Here is a 17,279-nt window from a genome sequence, read left to right on the forward strand (position 1 = left end):
GAGGAGAGGAGAGGAGAGGAGCGGAGAGGCTGAGGAGAGGAGCTCAGAGGAGCGATTCCGGAGAGTCGAGCGTCGAGGCTCTTCGCGTATGCGGATCTTCGCGTAGAGTCGAGACGCGAGGAGCGGAGAGGATCTGCTAGTCGATCGCGGAGAGGACGAGGAGAGGCTAGTCGAGGAGAGGAGAGGAGAGGAGATCCTGGAGTGCCAGGTTTCAGAGGAAAAGTGCTTCCCCACATGAGCTGTCTCCCTTACAGGTAGGCATATGGCATTACCAAGAGCATTACCACAACATGCATTTGAGAAAGTGAAGCTGGCTTTCTTTTCTGTCAAGTGCTGCTGCTAAAAATCTCAGGTTTCTAAGCGGAAGAGGGCTGTGGCTTTGTTTTGGTAAGGGAGAAATGAGAGGAAGAGACTGGAATAGACTCCCAGTCCCTTTTCTTTTTAAAGTGTGAAAATAGAGGATGCAATTACCTCATGGGAGTGAATTCCAAGCCAAGAAATGATCTGTAAACTATTTTGAGAGTAGAATGAGGTGTAGCCAAAATTGCATGGGTCTCCACACAAAGTTTCAGTATCATTCCCCTTTGTAATTTTTCAGTTTAATTTCCTGTGAAAACAGTAAAGAATGTGGGTATTAACACCTACCAGACCTAAAAAGGTGGTAGACCTGTTGCAGTAAGCCCAGGAGTGTAGCAAAGATGATCAGATGGCTGGAACACCTCTGCTGTGAAGGCAGGCTGAGAGAGTTGGAGTTCTTCAGACTGGAGAAGAGAAGGCTCTGGGAGACAACGTTCTTCTAGTACCTAAAGGGGGTTCACATAAAAGCTGGAGATGGAATTTTAAAAGGGCATGTATTGATACAAGGGATATTGAATGGAGAGAGTTCTAAACCTACCTGTTTAGATTAGATATAAGGGAAAAATTCTTTACCATGAAGGCATTGAGGATTGGAAAAGGTTTCCCAGAGAGGCTGTGGGTGTCCCATCCCTGAGAGTGGTAAAGGCCAGGTTTGATGGGGCTTTGAGCAACCTAGTCTGGTGGAAGGCATGATTCTCTGATGCTGTTAATACCTTAGCACTCTCTTCTGCCCACATTGGGCCAAAAGAGTAGGGCTACCATAAGAATTGGATCATCTATTTTCACAACTTTATATTAAATAGCACATTTCAAAAAAAGCAGAGCCACACACATATTCCCCCCAAAAGTGGATAGTTTCCTTCATGTAATGTCATATGTGTATGTCACAGGGATTGGAATGAAAAGGTTTCATACTGTCACTTTCATCTTGCCTCTGTGCACAATGGCCACAAAGCCGAGTGTGGAGTGGTTCATCTGTGACAACAACTCGTAACCTGTTACATGAATTTTTGTCCTGTAAAGGACACTAAACCAAAGGAAAAAATAGTGCCATAAAGTAAATAAATGCCAATTTTCATGAGGTACTCTGTCTGTGTTCCAATACATTAATTTTAAATGTTTAGGTTAAGATTGGTTTCCCTTGGAGAAAAAAGAAATTTATGTGCTCATATATTCCAAACATGAGTATTCACAGCTAATTTAACAAACATCTTCCCCCAGTAACAGAAATATAGTGATGGTCAGAAAAAATTCAGTGAAGAGCCGCAGAGATCACACAGGTAAGTTAGGCCAGCTGATGGCACCAGGGGGACCAGACACTTAGCACCTGTGCTGTCTGCCTCTTACCTCCTATCCTGAATAGCTGTTATACACTCCCAAGGGCTGCCTAGAGTCCAGAGGAAGTTTCAAACTGTCCTTCAGATCCACAGCATAACTCTGCTGGATCCACTGGCAAACTCCAAAACCACCAACCACCACACATACACATCAAAGGTCCTTTGTCAAACACATTCTTTTCCTTCCTCCTTTCCCATCAAAAATAATGAGGAAAGAAACTGTTAAAAGTAGAATGCAAAAAGATCACTATAAAAAATTTTTTTTTAAAAGTCAAGTTGACTCCCCATTGTGGCTAAGCCCACTTCCTGTGCATGGTTATGTACTGTATGTGAACTTACTTGTGCCTCATGCCCACATTTGTGTGACCCCAGCTCCTCTGAGATACGCTTTCACAGTGCACCATAGGACAGTTGGGCAATGGGGCAGAGGTCTTCACCTTCCTGGGGTAAATTCACTTTCATTCAGCTCTCAAATCCCAGGAACCCTGAGCAAAATGTGATTTGCCTTTCTCTGTCCAGGCAACACAGAAATTCAAACACAGGGTACATCAATTCAGTTGTTAATTACAAAAAGACTGCAAACATGAGTAATTTTGACACATGACTCCTTCTAAAGATAAATTGTTATGATCTACCCTCAGCAGCCCTTGCTGTAAACAAGACAGCCTGACTCAGATCCTTGGAAGCCCGGTCCTACTCCTGAGAAGGACAGGGGGAGTTCTTACAGTGGTGTCTGGGGTGTCAGCTTCACATTTAGAGAGTAATAAAGACAAGTAGAATCTGTTTAACATTCCAGATGACTAACTGGAAAACACCTTCTGCTCCACTACCAGTCTTTTCTAAAAGAAGCAATAATGCAAAAACAAACAAAAAATTGTTTTCCTTGCATAAAGGATTAATTTTTCTAACCATTTATAATTTTCTTATTATTTCTGTCACTTTTGATATGTTTCCACCTTCCAACAGTCATTAAATAGGAACATTATAGGACATACAGAATAACCAGAGAGCTTCTTATTCTTCCAGTTGAGGGATATTTACTGATGTCATAAATCAGTTTAATCAAGACATCAAACATCAAGCAGACTGTGTGGAAAAAAAGAAAGGACAAACTATTATCCAAGTCATATACATATTAATTTTGTAACTTCCAATTACCTGCTGAAAGACAACTTCTTATATTACCATTCAAAATCCATTAATTAGAAGTCATCCACTTAAGAACAATGCCTCAAGAAAAAAAAATCTGCATTTAGCCCATAGCCACATATTTGTTAGGAAGGCTGAATGACTGCAGGGGAAAAGCCCACCCAGCATCCAGTCACATGCATGTGTTGAGTGGCTCCAAAGGCACTTTGGGGTGAGCAAACAAATCGTGTAATTCTATAGTGTGCTGATTCAAAAGTAAATGCTGAGCAGACTCCGTGGACTCCGTCTGGCTGTGGAGGGTGTCTCATTTCTAGCACCAGGGAGAATTAACAGGTTTGTAGTCATTTCCATGCTAGGCTGTAGAAACAACTATAGGAGTCTATGGAAGGTATTCATTAGGATTGAAAATGGGGGAAACAGCTTCTCTTGGATAAATGAAAATATGTCGTTCAGCTGGCTGGTGAGCCTTGCTCGTAAGTTCTGAGTTAAATCAGTCTTCAGATCTGACGTCAGGAGAATATTTCCCCAAGTTCCAGGACTGGCTGTGCTTGCTGGGAGGCTCTTCATTCTCCAGGGCATAATCTAGGAGGATTTTTAACATGTCCCAAGCCATCAAAGGATTCTGGGATTTGATGAGGGTCATGGTATCTCCTGCTCTCTACGTGAGATGCACTTTTTTGTGAAGCTTCATCATTTCCTAAAGAACTAGGTCTGCACTGAGATGCTGAAAGTGGCAACAGAATCAAAGCATCCATTCATGTCTCAGGCTGGGTCTCACGTTTCAAACATAGAACATGAGAGTTCAGTTTTACTATTGTTTGTGTTCTGCTTCCTTAGTCTCCATGACAGACTTCAGTCTCCAAGCTGGTCACCTTGTACCTACAAATTTTATTGCATCTGTATATTCATGCATGCACATAGAATCAGTCAGAATGAAAAATATACACACAGTTAGTGTGACTAAAGAGTGCTAGAAGAAGGTCTAAACAAATGCCAACAGTTCATCAAGCAAAGCAGGACTGGGAGAAAATCCAGAGACACCATTTTTTTGCCTGGTTAAGCTGTATTGTTATGCTCTGTCCTCTTTTAGTACACCCCCACCTTTTGTACTAATCTTCCCTACATCTGCTGCCAGCCAGGCCAAGCTCAAACAGCAGTGTCAATTCCAGGGTCAGGGAGGTCAACGGTGACACCCGATTTAAGTGTTATTCACTCTGATGCCGTGACAAGACAGATACAGCGTGGCCTGACTAAAGTGATGTATGTTAAATTTGTTGCAAATTACTGGCATGATGGATCTATTGATGACCCATTCCAGCTGTCAGGATGTCTCTATCAGTCTCTCAGTTACACTTTCCCCTGCTGCTCAGCCCCATCCCCCTCTGACTGCTCCCATCAAGCACAGGGCTGCTTCATAGTCCCTGAGAAACTCAGGGTGCAGCGCACAGGGAAACAGAGCATCAGCATCTGCTTGAACCTGAGGAGCATTGAAAGTCAGCTCATGAGGGATAAAAGTTTGGTGGTTTATAGACTTGAGTAATTGTGCAAGTTTTCATCATCTTAAGATCTATTTGAGAAACATTTGTTAATAATAGGTTTTCAAGTAATTCCTGTTTTCATCCAAAGTGTTGAAAACACAACAATTTCAGCTGATGCTTGAAGTATCTCACTCATGTGAGAAATTCTCTGAAGGGGAACAAGTCCTCCTTTTAGCTTTTGCTCTCAAGTAGAGCAGAGAGATAACTGACCCAGATTCTCTAGAGTGGAAAGTTGAAGAGCAGGGAAAGACAGACAGAGATTACTCAGAATGTTCCCTTCGTACTTCTCCCTTCACAGAGAAGCAATCTCCAACTTCTCTGGCAAGTGGTACTATGGCCATGGGAGGGAAGGACAGCAGCTGCTTTAGAGCAGGCTCCTTGAAGAATCCCAGCTTTCCTGATGCCCAGGGTGGCTGAGACTCTCCAGTTTGTGCCCTGTGGGAAACAAAATGTGTGTGGGAAGCCAGGTCTGACTTTTGCCTTTGCAATGCTGAGGCCTGAGACAGGCACAGAAGTCTGATCTAGTGAAATAGAGTGAAACTGATGGGAACCAAATTGTCTTAAGAATACTTGATAATTTCCACTTTCAAACCAATGTCTGTCCTAGAAGTGCTTGCTCCTGGGCAGGCTCAGTAATTACAGAGGTACAGCCCTTCCATACATTTTAGCCTGGGTAGGTACAGCCCTAGTCCTGTTGATAAACAATACTCCATTTCATAATTACATTAAAGGAGCATCTCATGCAATTTTCTTCTGTTTAAAGCACTTTTTTTGCATTACCTCCACTGTAGCTGTGAAGCATGCTAAGTTGGGAGGGTTTTTTGTAATTATTGCTTTCTACTGCTTCTACACCTTTTGTTCTTTCATTCTGACTTACAGATTGTCATTCTTTAGTGTTGCAGAGTCATTTTTAAAAACATAAAATTTCTTCACCTGTAAAGGCAGAGCACAACTTAGTTGCAGTTCCTGAATTCTGAACAATTTCCATTGGCAAGAGATGGCCCAGGTGGTTCTGCTCTCCTGTTTTCTCTAGGATAATATTGAAAGTCACCCGGCAAACAGGGACATTAGGTGATGTTGAAATGCAGTGCCCAAACTGGAGAAAATCAGGATAGTTAGTGCACAAGAGAGCATTTGCAAAACTGAATGTGCTTTTAGAAGACACAATTTATGAAGGACCGTTACTGAACAGAGGGAGTGGAGACAACTGCTTTATTGTGTTCAGTTAACTTGGAAGACCAATATGGCTGTTAGATTTCCAGTCCTACCAGCATCTTCAGCATCTTTCATTACAACATGTATCTGATCTCTTCCATTTTAGTTTGAGTAATCAAAACCATAAAGAACAGAGGAACAGCAAAGAAACATGGGTCACTTAATTCTAAAACTGGAATAATGTCAACCAAGGTTGTGGTTCCTTTGTTCCTTTTAATCCCTTGTGGCTGTTCATTCATGGCAAACATGAAACACTGACAATTAGTCAAGACTCTTAAAAAAATTGTGGGCCCTTCAGCAATTCAAAAATGTTGATAGAAGTAAAAAGAATTTTGCCTAGCTATGTGTGGATTGAATTCAACCCCAAAATCCTACAGAATCTGTACTTAAATGTTATCCTAGAAGCTTTGAGGGTAACATTAGTTTCTACCTTAAAACATCTTACAAGACTATAAATCGTTAAGTAGGATATCTAGATCTATCCTTCCTTCATCACAAATAGTCACAAAACAGTCACCCAGATAGTGCAGAGCCTGAACAAGAGGGTTTATCCCATCCATAACTCCAGAACCAAATGGGTGATGCTGAGAAAGCAGAGAGAAGAAAGGTACAAGCACAGTTAAAATCAGGCTTTCAAATCAGAGTACTCATAATAATTTATCTGAACTACATAATAATAATAATAATAATAATAACAATACTAATAATAATTTATCTGAACTGCACCTCAGCTGAAAAATGGAAACATGAGAGCCATGGCACTCCTCAACTAGACTACACCAAAGTCCTTTAACAGCACACAGCAGTTAAGAAACACTGGCTGAGAAAGAACCATAGAATCATAGACAGGCTTGGATTGGAAGGGAGCTTAAAGATCATCTAAGCCAAACCCCCTTGTCATGAGCAGGGAAGCCATTCACTAGGTCAGGTTGCTCAGGGTCCCATCCAGTCTTGAAAACTTCCAGGGATGGGGCATCCACAACTTCTCTGTCTGGGCAACCTGTTCCTATGTCTCACTTACCTCTAAGAATTTTTTTCTGATATCTGATCTAAATTTCTCAATCTTTCCTCCTTTTGTTTAAAAGTTTTCCCCTTTGTCCACACCTTATCAGCAAGACTGTTGGCATTAGCTGTTAGGTCTCTGTGCTCTGCTTCTTCCAAGAGGCTTAATTAAATTATCTCTTAAATTAAAGAATTTTTCCTTATCTCTAAGTTTCTTGTTGGCACTGGCCAAGATTAAAATACAACTTTAAGTTGCCAGATAAGGGGGCTGTCTGCACCACTCATTGCCACTTTTTTGCACACTCTTAGCAGCCATCCCATCTCCAAGGAATAATATGAGATCTAATCACCATTTCAAAGCTCATCACCTTCCATTCCAAGGGCAAGGCATGGTTTTATGGCATCATCCCTACTGAAATAAGCAGAACACTTTTATGCATACACCTTTTTAAAGCCTTTGAATGTACCTCCCAAAGGCAGATCTCCTTTAGGGAAGATTTCAGCACAGAATAGATGATCACCATGTTGACTCATACTATGCTTTAAAAGTTAAAATTCTAGAGTGAAGCTGGATAAATATATGTAAACTACTTAATTGCTGTAAAAATTGGAAACCCTATTTGGAGAATTAATGAACCTGGTATAAAAAAAAAAAATTCACTTAAAAGTGGAGTCTTTTCTCCTTACCTGTGGATCCATTTCCAGTCTAGGTGATAGAAACACTCAGGTTTGCACTCTCTTGGCTGGAAAATGCATTCAATATGCTTAGATACACATGCACAGAACATCCAATATGCATTCTCATAATAGGGTGAGTGATTTGGAATTAAATTTCTTGAGGCAAAGGCAAAAATTAGATCAGAAATCCTTCTTCCTGGGAAGGTTCTGGCCACTAAGCAAGTGCTTTGAAATGCTGTATTTCAAAAGTATGAACTGTCTTCACATTTTAAGAGTAAATCTTGTTTCAAATTTCTCAAGGGAGTTAAATGACAGACAATGTTCCTTTATTTTGCTTTGGTGATGCTTAGAACCAAAATGCTCACTGATGTTGAGATCCACAGACAGATTTATGACCATCAAGGCACAGGGAAGTTCATGGTCAAAGACCACAGTGTGTCTGATGTAGAGGCACCTGCAGTCTTAGAGCAAAAGCAGGGAGAAGGTATGGAGGATAGCCATTTTGAAAGGAAATATGTACAATTAGTTTGAATCCCTTTTTATGCAACCCTCATTTTCTGAAAACTAATAAGATCAAAGCCTAAGGTGATATGACTTCAAGCACCAGATACATTTTTAACTCCAGGCAAAAGTGCAGTCATCTCCATGGGCTTGGCATCTTCTTTCTTTTCTTTCTTTCATACTTCTTTTCTTTCAGTGATTCACTCTTTCAGTCTTCCATACTTTAGCTCTTTCTTTCACTTCCTTTTTATTTTTCTCCTTATTTAATCCTCTCCTCTCCTCTCCTCTCCTCTCCTCTCCTCTCCTGCTCCTCTCCTCTCCTCTCCTCGCTCCGCTCCTCTCCTCTCCTCTCCTCGCCTCTCCTCTCCTCTCCTCTCCTCCTCTCCTCGTCGCTCTCCTCCGCCTCTCCGCTCCTCTCCTCTCCTCTCCTCTCCGTCGCCGCTCCTCTCCTCTCCTCTCCTCTCCTCTCCTCTCCTCTCTCTCCTCGCCTCTCCTCTCCTCTCCTCTCCTCTCCCTCCTCTCCCTCTCTCCTCTCCTCTCCTCTCCTCTCCTCTCTCTTCTCTTCAGAAAAAAAAAATTACTACAGCTTTTCAGCCATAAGCAGGAAAGACACAAACATCTGTGGAACTGTGACCTAATAATAGCAAATCTCTAATTTGTCTTGGAATGGACAGACCTTTAAGTGAGTGCACTTGCAGGCAATGAAAACAACTCTGGAGTGAAAAAACACAGACAACTATGACATCATACCTTACTGCTTGCTATTCAGAGAGGAAGAAAAGGCTATTTGTTTTCTAGATGCTGTAACTCGACATAAAAATAATTCATGGATATTTTATTGTAATACAAAGTTTTTTATTATGTTAATACATTTTCATTGTATAGGATAAATCTATGTCTCAAATATAGTCTAGAAGGTATCCAAATAAGAAAACAAATCCTGGCTAAAATGATCCAAATTCCTTTAAGCTTATTATAGTAGTTATATTTCTGACATATTTCTATTTATGTTAACACCCTTTATTTATATATTACATTAGCAAAAACCCATGAAAATCTGATAAGAAATTACATATGCAGTATGGACATTGTTAATAAGATTCATCAAATTACTGGTTTGAGAAACAATTTTTCAGCTATAAAATGAGTAAAAATCATAAGATAACCTCTAATAGTTTGACCTCTTGCAGTTCTGGTACTCATCATCCCCTGCACAAGACTACCTGCAGATAAACTCCTGAGACCAAATAACATAGCTACAGGAGACTCAAGTACTGAAGGGATGTAAATGTGCTGACAACAAATGTCACGTGCCATCAGTAATTCCAGGGAATTCATCATTTTTCATTGCTATGCTTTCAGCATTGCATTTCTTCCAAGTTCTATGACCACATCTTGAGAACTCCAGGTTAGCCCTATTGACCACATCTACGTCTCTTTGAGACCAGTATCTCTGTACGACTTGCAGACAGTAGGTGCTGTCTCCTGATGCCTGTGCATTGAGGAATGTCCTCAGTGTTCAGAGAATCAGGTATGTTCCCACGACTACAGAACAGGGCTGCAGAAATAACATCTTTAAACTATTGCAATTAAACCCTTCAAAAGTCTTTCCAAACAGCCATGTAATGATGATCAGATTAAAATCTATCATGTAATAATAATAATAGGTAATGAATAATATATCTTGATTGCAGCTCATCTCAGGCCAGTTATCACTAAAACAGATATGAACAAAACAAGCCAGATGGTCTGGTAAAGAATGTCCATAAATATCCCAGCCAGGCACCCTCTGGCATAAAGTGCCAAGATCTGCTTCCACTATTCTCAGCAGGGAGCACCTTTCTCCAAAAATAATCTCTCTGAGCAGTTTGTTGAAACCAAAGTCCTTATTTGAAGGATAAAGTTCAGCACAAAAGGGGTTTGTAGTAAATGAAGTTGGAATCATATAAATGAAATATAAATGCAGGTAAGTCCTGTGGTAGAGCCTCTCTCAGATGTGAAGAGTTCGTACCGTGTCCCCTCTTTGTGACTCTGACGCTAAGCCTGCAAGATAAAATAAACTTCCTACAAAATGGCTCAGTAACAAACAAAAAATGATTGTTTATGGAGCCACTCAAGCTATAACAAGACTAATCCAATGTGCAGTGCTTTAAATTGCTGAGAAGTTTGGAATCTTTTTTCTTTGTCTTTCCTTGGGGCTTCTCCATGTGCTGTAACTTCTCTATGCATGGAGAGTATAGTTAGTATTTTCATTTGCTGCCTAAGTAGCAAATTACCCTGTAAACAGCCCACAAGAGCTGGTCTGTAATTGAATTGTAACTGTTGACTTTAGACATTTGGTATATTTGCTGCAAGAAGTAAATTTTCAAAACTTCATCTTGATGCAGTCAGACAAAATGAAAGGTAATATTCTTTATCTGCCACAGATTGCTGCAGATGAACTGCTTTCATATGAGCTTAAATAAGATTTAGTGTATTCCATCCTTCAGCTGGCCACAATTGAAAGTGATCAGGATCAATATAGCTGCCCCTGAATGCAGCCCAGTATTGTGCATTACAATAGAGGAAATGGCTGTATTCAAAATTTTCCTGTGTCAAATTAATTTCCATGTTATCTCCAAATTCAATTAGATGGGAACCCCGTGTAACTAAAAAAGTGTCCGACATCCCTTAGTGACAAATTACGGTGCTTAGTGTGCATATCAAGGTGAAGTGTTGAGCCTTGCTAATCTTCTCACTAATTCTCAATTACCGTAAAATGAAGCCATAAATCACACAGACAGGGGATCGATGGAAATGTTGTTTTCAGGGTGATTGGCAGCCTCCCCAAAGGTTTTCTGTAAGTTGGTTTAAGGTTACCATTCTCTAAGGGGAGGGATGAGGTAGTCTTGCTCAATCTCTATGATATAGGCCCACAGGCCTTTTGGGGATAGTGGGGAGGGACAGCACCAATTTCAGCCCATCAGACATCCAATTTTTCTCCTTTTCATACCTGCTGTAGTAAATGAGAAACAAATTAAATTTCACTCCACTATCTCCACAGAAACCATTTAAATTTTTCATGGAAACTAAATTGTCCCTAGACAAATAGCCCCCTGATTCTATGAAAATATACTGGAGCGCTGGGGACAGAAATAAATTTGTGTCACTCTGGATATGCCATTCTCTGTAATGTCATTCACGGCCGGCCAATAAATGAGTCCCTCTCGGAACACAATGGTAAAGCCTTGTGCTCTGGTGGATTTGCATTGTTCCCCCACTCTGGAGCGGTCTAATATTCTTCCTGTTATTAATTTGCAGCCTAGGTTTTACATTCATGAGGCCAAGATTGAAATGTAAATGAGGCACAAAATAAGTAGTCAGCAGTAGCCCTGGCCGAGCAGCCTGTGTCATAGACTCATGGACTTACATGAAAATAGTTATCACTCAGAGAGATTAGCAGCTCAGAACATCAATCACTGCTGCAAGGAAACAATGAATAAAATCGCCCCGACACGAGGAAGGAAATTACCAAAGCTTTAAAGTGGAAAGGGAATATGTAATACTGCTACCTGTTGTTGAAGCACTAAGGCTGTAATAAAAGAAGCTGGGCTCCTTCTCTCTCTCTCTCTCTCTCTCTCTCTCTCTCTCTCTCTATCTCTCCCCTTCCGTGTTCCTGTTGATAGCTGATATTTAAATTGTGCCATTTTTCTCATCTCAATTTATCTATTAAATGAGCTGCAGTTCCTTAGCCAGAGGTGTACGATACTTCACATCACACTCAAATGAAACCCACGGTTTTGAGTCTGAACCCGCTTTAAAATGATGACGCCCTATACATCATCCAATCTCTTGGCAAGCAAATAGATATATAAGGCCTGAGTCCTCAGGTTTCAGTGAGGCTCCGAGGATGCCAGACTTCAAGCTAGCAGACAAAGGTGCTTTAGTTTACCCTTGTGCTTTCCTAATTCTCAGATGGTGCAAAAGTGGTGCAAGACAATGCAAGCAGGGGAGCCTCAAGCCAGCCCTTCCTCAACAACCTCTGAACAACTCTAAGAAGCTCTCCCAGGACCTATCAATAACCAGAACTTGGAAAAGATTCAGCTAATTCTTCTTTACAACAGCAACTTTGATCACCCTCATCAGAAGGGAAAGTGTTGCATTACCTGTTTGACTTTTTTCCTTGAGTGTTCTCTGTATTCATTAAATGCAAAACACTGCTCCATCTACCACAATTAGTTTTGCCTTCCTCTGAGGAAATGTGCCTGATTCTTACACCTGAACAGCAAGAACATCTTCTCATAGTGTTTGTTCTTTAGACAACAGAAATAAAGCCACATTTTACTAAAAGCATGCCAATTTTTTGGCTAAATTTTCATTCCCCAAAATTTAGACTTTCAACCACAAAAATAGCTTTAAAAATGTGTCCTAGGAAGATGACTTCTAAGAAAATGCCAAAATAAACTCTAGCCCTTCCTATTCTGGGGTAGCTTGTAAATGTGGTTTGTCACAAGACTGCATGGATGCATCTCTCTGACCTGTTTTCCCAGGGATACTGGACTCCTTCTCATGGGTCTACCTTCAAAAAATCTGTTTACAGGGAGAGTTATTAAGCAAGAAATAGCTCAGTCTAGGTATGTTTTCTGTTGTCTTACAACTATTAAGTTTAAAAATATACCAAATTTTTACTGTTTAAAAATATACCAAATTTCAAACAGTTCAAAATATAACGCCCCCCTCTTAAATTAACTTGATTTGAGATTTAAGAAAAATTATTTAAAACTTATATACTTAGATATCACATTCCATGTGACACCTTTCATTTAAGATGTAAACGTTTTTCATGCAAAAATACCAAAAGACTCTGAAAAGCCTTATATTTTGATACCAGTTTTAAAACAGTTAAACCCAGTCTTATAAAAATTTGTGTAAGAAACTGGCAATGATAGCAAGATTGGAAACAAAATCTCCATTTTCTGTGCAAAACAGTAGATTATGCTGCCTTCAGAAACCAGCTTTCCATTCCATTCCTTATCAGGAGGAAGAAAAAACTAATGTATGTAAGATATTGAAATAACCTAGAAAAAAAATATTCTGTGTTAGGTGAACGAGATCATGAATATTTCTTATTATGTGGACAATGGGCATTTTGGTCAAATAATCCCTGGAGAATCCGAACTGAGCTGAACAAAGTACTAGCACACCAAAGCTATTGCATATCAGAGAAAGCAACACTATCTCAAAAAGCTCCTTTTTTCACAATAGAGATACTACCATTTTCATTGAATGCTCATTTTTATAAGCTCAATACAGCCATATTACACAGAGCGAGTTTTGAACAATAATGTGTGGGAATGTGTTCGGGAACTTTATTCTGTTTCTTTCTGCAGAAGTTCACTAAGCATAATGCAAACAGCTAAGAAAAGAAACTTGAAATTTAGGAGAAGCAAAGAGACAACATAAAATCAGATGTTCAGCTGTCTATTAAAATGTTCTTTTGAGAGGACAAGGAATTGATCATGGGTGAGATTGCAGAAGATATTGAACCTTAAACTGCTTTGGTCTTTTTTTCTTTGCTTAAAAGGACAAAGTCAGACCCAACTTGTTACTGGAGCTTTAGAGCCCAGCAGCAGTGTGCAATTTCTGGCTAAGGAGCAGGAGCAGCACGACTCATATGGTTCCCACAGCAGGCAGCAGCTTCTGCTCTCAAACCCCTCCTCTTTTCCTCGTGTTGTCATTGTCTTCACTCTTAGTGTCTCAGAATATCTTTTTAATTGCTTATCAAATGGATAGTTATTGTATCATAAAATCTTCAAAGCCATTTCCCAGTCCCATTCAGTTGTGGAGCTGAACTTTTATACAATGATATATCACAATGGATTATGCTAATAAGCTTGTTAATAGCTCCAGCAGTGTTAACTGAGCGCATTAAAACAAACTGATCCTTGCAATAGATTGGGAAATGTTTTATAAGGGACATGTGATCTAAGAGCAGCCATGACAAGGCTAGTAAATAATAGCAGAAACTGGCATGACCAAAGAAATGCTCACCTAAATTATTTATATGTTAATCAAAAATACAGTTGTTAAGCAATATCATTAGTTCATTACTAATTGGTTTATGGATTTGTGATGAATTACTTATTTGCATGCAAAGTAAACCCTCAGCCTTTTGTTCATCGTTTCTAACCTTCAAATACTTGCAGGTTTTCTCGCTGCAGCGCTCGTCCTTCACTAAAATGATTACATCAGCTTGTCAGAGAAAGTAGATTTTCAAGGTAAAGACATAATTTTCTTCTGAAATGTATGCAATATATTATTGTCATATATTTTTTAAAAGTCATAATATATCAGAATTTCATGCTTGAGAGATATGCAATTAATGCTATACAGTGTATATATTTCCTTACTCTCCACCAAAAATCCTACACTTTGAACATTTATTAGTAGTGGAGACTTGTTTCATTCATATATATCAAGTTGAACTGTCAGGCACATTATTATGGGGAATGTTAAATTCCACCTTAGTGGAATCAGATTGGGCTGAATACAACCAAAGAACTTAAACATGCCTCTGGATGTACAGTGGAACATCCTAGAGATGTGACACAGTGATTTTAAGGTGAAGGTGAAGATCAGTCTTTCATTTGGTGTCTGAACTCATTGGCAAATTTCATAATTATAAGGTTTTCAGAACTGCAATCTTTCATCAGGCTCTTCTCTTTTGTTTCCCTCTCTTCCTCATATTCTTATTGCAGCTCCTTTCTGTCATCACCTTTCTTTTTTTACTTCAATTTCCCCCTGTGCAACATTTTTCTTTCTCAATTGACCCCCCTCCATGCAACACAGTCACCTGTGTTCCCAGCTTGCCCCTGATTTTTTCCAGCCTCACTGCTTCAGACTAAAGGAGGGAGACCCAGCAACTATCATTGCATTTTTCTCCCTTTTGTGGTACTTTCCCTGAGAGGAAAGCTTAGACTTCAATTTTCCTTTCCCTTTTCCTTTTCCTTTTCCTTTTCCTTCCCTCCCCTCCCCCTCCCCTCCCCTTCCCCTTCCCCTTCCCCTTCCCCTTTCATTCTCCACTTTTCTTATCAAAAATCATGCAAGATGTGAATATAATTAAATTAAATTAATATTGTCCATCAGCTTGGCACACATTCTTTTTTTTAAAAAAAATCACTTATCTCTCTTAGAATTTAAATAAGAATAATTATTTTATATTTTAAAAATATATTCTTCAAGGAGTTAGGGATCAATATGAGCTTCCTAGGGATTTTCATCTGTCATTATTATTAAGCAGAAGTTCCAGATGTGTAAATGCAAATAGGCCGAGCAAGGACCAGCAGTCCAGGATACAAAAGCAAGTTGCTGTGAGCAAAAACTAATCCAGATGGAGAACTGTCTGCCAGCCAATCTCTCTATGTAATAAACTAACCATATCTCACTTTTCAGACACACCCTGCAATTGATTTTTATTTCCCTTACAGAAATCTACCTTCTGAATATCTTGGAAACCCTCCTATCAGTTGACCTTCTAGGGTTTTGTCTTTGCAATCACAGGGGTTTTAGTGCATTTTTCCAGCAGCTGCAGGTTGTTTTTCTTTGGTATTTATCATCTACAATCTGGCTCAGCCCAGCAAGACATGCATCACAGTCTAATCCAAGCAAGTCTCACAAGGACAAGAGAAACCTGACCAAAATTAAAAAGAAAGTGAAAAGTAACACAGAAGAAGACTACCCAAGACAATGAACAACTTTTAGTGGTGTGATAAAGCAAAATTTTAATTACTGATACTAATACTAATACTAATAATAGACAATATAAAGGGACAGCATAAACAGATGTCAAGAGAGGAATTCCAAATATTTCTTGTACAAAGAAATGAATGTAGCATCCAGTTCAGTCAAACCTTGGTTCACTACCACACACAAGTAAATATTGCAGATAACTTTGTAAAATTCTCTGTCTTTCTATGGTGGAGAACTTATGTCAGAAAATGTCCAGAGGTCCTCTTTAAATTATTCTTGGATGACTGCAGAAACTACGATGAGGTTCTTTAAATTCCTTATTTCATGCTGAAAGCCAAAAAAAAAGAAACGATTCCTATTCTTCAAGAAAGTTAGGGCTGTATGAAAAATTAAGTTTTCCACTAACCTCTCACAGCATGAGAAACCCAATGAGTACAGTGAGTCCCTTCTTTGCTGCTCATATGTTGGAATCTTGACCTTTTGTTACTAACATATTGGTAAAAACATTTTTATTGTCTGTTACAGCAGTAGCCAGATTAAGTTCTAGTTGGGCTTTAGCCATTCTAATTTTCTCTCTGTGAAGTCTCACAACATCCTTGCAAGACAGTTCCTACTTCAAATCTCTCTGAAGAAAGATCTGACTGAATCCAGCAGGTATAAACACATGGAGTTTTCTGAGCGGGATGCGAAGAACTCCACCTATCCTAGCTAAAATTATATTACCTGTCCAATATCTGAATTTGCCAATGCATACCAATGCATGCCCATGTGGGAAACTGGACTTCTAATTAATACAAACCCTCAGTTGCATGTGCAAAACTGAGCTTGAAACTACCACAGCTCATTTAAGCACCTAAAGGCCAGCACAACTCAACTACTGCAGTGGAATAACTCCTAATCCCCAGCAGTTAACACGAGCCAAATCTGTTTCCTGAGGCAGGGAAGGAAGGCTCAGTCAACAAATAGAAACCCATTCTCTCTCACACTAGTGTCTTACAGCCCTTGGCCTGCCTTCTTCCATCTAGCCTGGCATGCTTTCTTCTATACAGAGATTTGTGAAGGATTCAGCTTTAGCCCCACGTCTGTGCTTTGGTTCACCCTAGGCTTCCTAGAAGCTGCCAATCCCAGTGTGTGTGCCAAAATGTGACTGGCAGTGGCTTTGGGGACACAGCTGTAATGAACTTTGATGTGCCAGAACACACGTGCCATGCCCCTCAAACGCCCTCAGCCTCTGCAGCCCTGGAGGAGTTTTGGGTGGTGAGCTGTTGTCTCCAGGACATTATGCTTTCTTTCAGGGTGACAGGAGCTCTCCTCACCCTCTGAAGCTGCTTTCTCTATGGCTTCTTCCAGGTCTCACCTTCTCTGTTCAGGGAGTCTTGTGGCCACCCATCACTCATGCAAAGAGAGGTGTCAAGCTAGAACCAGTACACCAGGAGAGAACCTGCTACACTCTGGTATGACTACAACTAAGGAAAAAACAACAGTCACCAGTAGATGTCTGCCCACAAACAAAGCTGGAACGAAAAGTAAAAGAAACCCCACCTTTTTGTTAGCCTGATTGTCAAAGAAAAAGCACACAGAAAGAGTCAACTAGCTACAAGGAACAAAGTAAGTGATCTTTTCCCATTATAATCAGGACACAGAGCCTGCGATATCTCTGAGAGCTCAATCTAAATACGGCCCCATCCTCTCGTCTATTTCACATTATGAATAAAAACATGAAATTAGTTTTATGTCAGAAGAACAACCCTTAAGACACTTGTAACTTATAATT

General features: G+C 39.9%; 1 protein-coding gene across 1 annotated transcript in view; it reads left to right on the forward strand.

Annotated features, from left to right (window-relative positions):
* Positions 1-17,279, forward strand: part of LOC127059869 (trichohyalin-like) — a gene marked incomplete at both ends in the record, with an annotated part of 310,239 nt that overhangs the window by 118,684 nt on the left and 174,276 nt on the right. The window lies entirely within an intron of this gene.

Source organism: Serinus canaria, chromosome 1 (assembly GCF_022539315.1).
Source record: "Serinus canaria isolate serCan28SL12 chromosome 1, serCan2020, whole genome shotgun sequence".
NCBI lineage: Eukaryota > Metazoa > Chordata > Aves > Passeriformes > Fringillidae > Serinus > Serinus canaria.